At 47.0% G+C, this 6,376-nt stretch overlaps 1 long non-coding RNA gene across 1 annotated transcript; it reads left to right on the top strand.

Annotated features, from left to right (window-relative positions):
• The first annotated feature begins 304 nt into the window (after nucleotides 1-304).
• On the top strand, nucleotides 305-5,037 carry LOC116622111. The gene is made up of 4 exons (XR_004297530.1): nucleotides 305-430; nucleotides 1,118-1,170; nucleotides 1,893-1,924; nucleotides 3,176-5,037. It is a non-coding gene; the product is annotated as an uncharacterized LOC116622111 (long non-coding RNA).
• Nucleotides 5,038-6,376: the final 1,339 nt, after the last annotated feature.

Below are 6,376 nucleotides of genomic sequence, written 5' to 3'. Positions count from 1 at the left end.
GGTGGGAAGCTATAGAAAAACAGCAATCAGCCTTTCTCACATTTCCAAACCCTTCAAAAATATCTGAGTGCAGAAAGGCCAGGATAGAATTGAGGCAAGTCTGATCATCAGCCTAAAAATACAGTGAGAGAAAAAAATGGAAGGATGAAGTCAGCTAATCACCTCACAGCAACCTTCCCACAGAAAATGTATTCCTTGAAGGAACAAGTAGAGACTACTACACGTTGAGAGTTGTCCCCCAGGGGACCCCCACTGTAAAATAATGTCACCTTCATTCATTCTTCTCTCTTCTTTCCATGACAGGTGATTCAACGCCACCAAATTCTGGCCTCCCACCTGGGGCTATTGCGGGCATCGTGATTGGAGTCCTGGCTGGGGTTGTTGTGATAGCAGCCCTGGTGTATTTTCTGTTTATCAGAAAGACTGGCGGGTATGATGACCTTTCCTCTTGTTCCGCTTTCTCCAAGGCTAACTGCCATGCTTGGGAGAGGGAAGGAGACTTTGCCCCTGTCTCTGCACCTGGATCTGCTCCTCCTTCTTTCTAAACTCTTGCTTCTCAGCACTAATTCCTGTGGATCCCTTCATGCTTCCTGGACCCCACTCTCTCTTGGACACAGTCATTCCCATCCCCCTATGTTTCTGTCTCCCAGTCGGGGAAGACAAGGTCCCAGAAGGAAAAAAATGAGGAAATGAAAGGAGGAGCAGGAGAAAGTGAGTCGCGTGCTCTTTTGACAGTCGTAGGAGGGAGGGATAGGAGAGGAAGAGAACCTCAGAAAAGGCAAAAACAACCAAAGCCTCTTGGACAATAAGAAAAGTGAGACAAAAACCAGCATCTACCTACAGAAGGGGAGAGGTGTCAGGGTACAAGTAGGTTCAGATGCAATTGATAAACAATGGACCACATGTGGACATCCAGCAAACAGGAAAGGAACAAATCCTAGAGGAGATTGTGGGTAGACTGAAGGAGGAGGCCCTAAGAGGAAAGGCAGTACCAACCACGGTATAAATGAACACTGAGGAACCCCAAGGAATTACCTGCTGACAATGTCCTTCCTAATTCAAGGAGCAAAGATCCTATGCTTGGGAATGGCAGTCACAGTGTCTGATATTTATTTAGGGCAAGTGACCTGCGTGATGTCACAGAGCACAAACCCTCAGCCTCCAACCACAGTAAGTAAAGCCACTCACCCAGTGAGACCTGGTGTGTTCCACCACGTGCCCTGCCCTAGCAGGGAATCCTGGAATCCCAAACTACTTCCTACCTTCTGAATTTTGGGAAGGGGATCTCCATTTCCCAACCTTAGGTTGGCATAGGTCCTCACACCCTTCTAGCCACAAAAGATTCCCCTGAGACACAGCCCTGGGAGAAACATTCACTGCCTGGGCCAAGCAGGCCTGAGCAAGATGGACCTGTTTCCAGGAGTCATTTCCTTGCCCGCACTCCTCCCCTTCCTGCCTCTATGATGGATGTGGGCATTCTCCTTTGGTGAGACTTTCCCTGTCTTGTGGTGCTCTGGGTACTGTGGGCCTCAATGTCCCTCCTTGCCACTGAAGCCTGTTGCTGAGAAATACATCTGGGTGAAAATCAAGACCTTGTGAACTGGAAGAAATTGTCAGAAGTGGACTGAGGTCTCCTGTGGCTCTACTCTTACCCCTCCTCTGGTACCAATGCCCTGGGTCTGGACCCCAACTCTGAGGAAAGTGAATTCCTCGAGCATTCATAGGCCACTTCCTTACCCCACCCTCCCGCCAACGCCACCTCCTTCACCTAGAAACCACAGCAGTTTAGGACCCACCTCCCCACCCTTGCTCTCGCCCCCCAACCCCCATTCTAAGGCCATAAATGAGCTTTGCATTTTCATGGATTGGGAACTCTTCTTTTGTTTCCCCAGGTCAGGGCCACGCTGACAATTTGTCTAACAAGGTAAGCACAACCAGTTTCAGTGGCTGATTTTCTCATGGAAGTATCTCTGTGTAGAATGGGTTATTCTTGAAGATACAAATGTGAGATCAAGTTTGGGTCAAAATTCCTCAATGCAGCAACAAAGGGTTAACCAGTAATCCTCATTACATGAATGTGGACTTCAGAATTAACCCCATCCTGTGTTTGAATCCTGGCTGTGACTCTCACTAGCTCTGTGACCTTGGACACCTAACTTAAGCTCTTTGAGCCATGGCTTTGCCATCTGTAAAATGGGCATGCTGCCTACTCCAAAGAGAAGTTGAAGGAATCAAATGAGACGACCAATGGAAAGCACCCAGCTGGGGCGCCTGGGTGGCTCAGTTGGTTAAGCGACTACCTTCAGCTCAGGTCATGATCCTGGAGTCCCGGGATCGAGTCCCGCATCGGGCTCCCTGCTCGGCGGGGAGTCTGCTTCTCCCTCTGACCCTCCTCCCTCTCATGCTCTCTGTCTCTCATTCTCTCTCTCTCAAATAAATAAATAAAATCTTTAAAAAAAAAAAAGAAAGCACCCAGCACAGTGACCAGCATAAGGCACCAGATGGTTCTCCTTCCTCTACCTTCACTGACCCTGCTCTTACCAACAAAGGATGATGTCCATTCTAATGGTTCTGAGATCTTGGTTCCTTTACTTTGCCATAATTTAACCAAATTTTTCTCAACCTTTCAGTAGAATATACATATATACCAAAAAGTGCTTAAATCACAAATATATTTTAACAATGTATAAATTTTCCCGAGTTGAACACAAAAGGCACCCAGGTCAAGAAATAAAACATGTCATCCCCACCCCAAAAAGAAACCCTCAAGTAACTTCCTTCCAAAGAGTAACCACTATCCTGACTTCCAATGCAGTACTTTTGTCTGTTTACGCTCTTACATAATGGGATACATAGTACATCCTTGTGTGTGTCTAGCTGCTTTCATTCAAAATTGTTTTGTGAGATTCATGCATGTCCTTCTATGCATTTGTAGATTGTCCGTTCTCAGTTGCTGTATCATTGCGTTCCAGTATGAATAAATACTATAATCTATCTCTTCTAATGATCACTCAACAGGATGTTAGCAAGCAGAGTAATCGTGGCTAATAAAAACCCTTCTCCAAAGCTAAAAGTTTCAAAGTGGTGATAGCACATGGTGCTGAATCACAGCACACAAGGTGAGGGCCTGACCTATGCCTCTGATTTAACTGACCACACTGCTCATGCCTTTCAGATTGAAGAAGTTGCATATTCTTCCCTGAACTTCAATGCCCAGGAACCAAAGAAATCAACTTCAGCCTCCCCATCCCCAGCAGCCACAGAAACGGTGTATACAGAAGTACAAAAGAAGTAACGCAACCTGTCCTGCTCGCTGTGCTCACTCTTTCCAAGCTTCTCATCCCCATCACTGTGGGATCCCTTTACCCTCAGGGAAAAGGGGAAGAAGCCTCTTTCCCCACCTCACTCCCTAACGAGGCACCTCCAGGCTGCCTGGTCATAGCCCCTCCCTTCAGTGTCAGTAAATGAAAAGGTACATCCGGGATTCTAGGAAACCCAACCTTCCTTGTCATTGAAATTTGGCAAAGCAGACCTTGGGAAGTTGCCACAACCTCTGCCCCTCCTCCTTCCCTTGTTTTAAACTTACCTATTCAGAGCACAGTCATTCCTTCCTGCCCCAGCCCTGTCCTACTGGAGTCTAACTTGAATTTACCATAACCTTGAGAGTCCTCTCCTGATCCACTAAAATGCACGTGCCAGAAAAGAAGAGAAAGAAGAAGTAAAAGTAAAAACTTCTATCTCTCCAAAGCCCCGTGTGAACCCCACCCTGCACAGGAAAACAAATATGCTGAATGGGGATGCTGAACTACACCTTTGTCTACTGTCAAAGTTGTCTACCAGGGCCTGAACACCTTGCTGCTTAACTAGAAAGTCACCTAAGCCATTTGACAAGCCTGTCTTCAGAGAACCCACTAGAAGCAATTAGGAAAATTATTCACTGAGGTCTACAGGTGATTCCTAATGGAAAATGCAAAAAAAAAAAAAAAATGCATGTACGTTTCATAAGCCCACAGAAGGAGGGCTTATAGCTTCAGGGAGCAGTCAGCTCTTAGTAGAGATAATCAGCTGGGAATTTGGGAAAGGAGTCAGAGAGCTACCCTTCAGAGATTATTTAAATAATTGTTAAAGAATGCAGTTTGGTGTATTAGGCTTTTTCCCTGAGATATTCTGCCATTTTAGTTTTTGCAACTGCTTGTTTATGTGAAAGGGGTATTTCTACTTCGCTATGTAAGCCAACCTGACTGCCTTCAGTGAAAGAAGCCACCAAGACCCCTCAAGTCTCCTTGGCCAGGGAGCTCCTCGAGGTGTTTATGTCGGGGGCTCCAAAAAAGAAAAGCAGTAGCAGCGGTTTTCCTCCTTCGTGGCTAGAAATGGGTCTAACTCAGTTTCCCGGCATCTCAGTCCGGTCTTCAACCACCATTGCTTTCCACGTCTCTGCTGCACATGGTGTCTGCCCCACTCACTTTCTCAGGAGACCTGGCCTCTGCCAAGGTTACACTGGTCCTTGAGAAGTGGGGGTGCCCTGAAGGGAACACACTCATGCCCCTGTTGGCATTGCTTACCTCCCTGGAAAGCTGCCCTGGTGCTGATGCTCCTGGGGAACCAGGGCTGTGAGGGGTGTTAGGACAGGGGAGGGTGATAACTGGGTCAGAGGCATCTTGAATAGCCTCGGAAATGTTTTCTCGCATGGGGGTCTATGAGCCCCAATGTGCAGAATAGAAAGGAAGGGCAGGAGAAGGAAAGGCAACGTACTTCCCACCCAGCCTCCTTCTACACAGTCTCTTTGGGGCTGTTGAGAAAGGGGTTTTATTCGATATTGATTACTTGATGTCATGCTGTGTCTGAGGCCCCTCAAAGAGGGCGAGTTGGGAATTCTCTGTACTCAGGTACCTCTTTCAAGGGTTTTCTAACCCTGACACAGTCCGCATATACTTCCCCTCATCCATGCTATTCTGTGTTATTTAATTTTGTCTGGCTACGGCCACTTCTGAATTATTTGTAAAATCTCTATATTTATAATAAAAATTATAAAGTCAACATGAACTTGCTGCCTCACGGTTGATACTGCTTTAGACAATATCTTCTTTACAGGCAGCAGAAAGAGAACTTGCTGAACTGGGAGTCAGAATGAGCCTAAGTCTACAGATATTTGATCCAGTGATCAGAAAATTAGCTAAAGTCATTTGCATGCCTGCTGACAAAGTGAGTCTATCTAGAAATGACAGGCCATAGCTTCAACCTGCTTGGAGGAAACTGCCTATTTTCTTCTGAGAGACATGATTTCATGAGTAAAAGATCTCCAGGCCTCTTTATTAGGGACAAGTGACGCTTCCTGCACGGGTGGCTCTGGTGAATCAGATGCAGCAGTGCAGCCGGGCTCAGAGCCTCCACAGGTCCATTCACACAGACCCCTCTCTAGGGTATTCTAACCTGAATACCCTTCATGTATTAACCCCACTAAGTACTAGCCTATTCTATCATCTCCTTCATTTCCAAGCCATAGAAGCACGTGTGCTGCGTCCCGTCCTTGTCACCTGGTTTCTCCTGGCCCCTGTGCGGGGGCGCCTCCACACCCAAGACCGTTAGGTGCGGCAGAAAGTCAGTATCCATCCTTAGCCCAATTCAAAGGTATTTTCACCATCCTCACGTTTGCTTTGACAATGTCTAAGGCCACGGACAACTTTTCCTTCTTGGACATTCTCCTCCTTCCACCCCGACCTGTGCGTCACGCCCCACACCAGATTTAGTAGTGAGACCCGGACTGGATACTTCCACACGATCCTCTTCCATAGCTTCGATGGCCTCTCCGCAGATGGCTCCTGCATCTCTATCTCTAGCCCCTACTGCTTCCCAGAACTCCTGACACTCACATCCAAACACCTTCTGAAATTCCTCCTTATTTAAATGGCACCCCCATCCCCACCCCCGCAGCCCTACCCGGCAGCTCACTCCTCTCTTTCCACATCTTTCCACACTACCACTGTTTCCTCCGCATTGCTCCCTGGCTTCCCAGGTTCGATACATCACAAAACCTGATGGTCCTTTAACACCTCTCAGTACATTGTTCTGTCGATTCCCGTGACCCTAAACAACCCAGGCCCTCAATGACTCTGCTGGAAGTACAGCCTGACTCTTTGTCTCTGGTCTCTCTGTTAAAATCTTTCTTGCTCACTCTTGCCTCACTATCTTCCTAAAAACTGGTTCACTCTCCTGTTCAAGGGTCTGTAGTGGCCTACCCTGGCCTATCAGGTAAGATCAAATTTCTTCCTCTTTACTAATATTTCTTACCTTCTTTACCACAACTCTAGTATAACTCCTCCATTCTAATTAGATCTGTCTCCTTACCCAACCCTACTTCTCTACCCCATATACACAT

Source organism: Phoca vitulina, unplaced genomic scaffold (genome assembly GCF_004348235.1).
Source record: "Phoca vitulina isolate PV1807 unplaced genomic scaffold, GSC_HSeal_1.0 scaffold52, whole genome shotgun sequence".
Taxonomy (NCBI): domain Eukaryota; kingdom Metazoa; phylum Chordata; class Mammalia; order Carnivora; family Phocidae; genus Phoca; species Phoca vitulina.
This window is presented reverse-complemented; position numbering and strand designations above follow the sequence as displayed.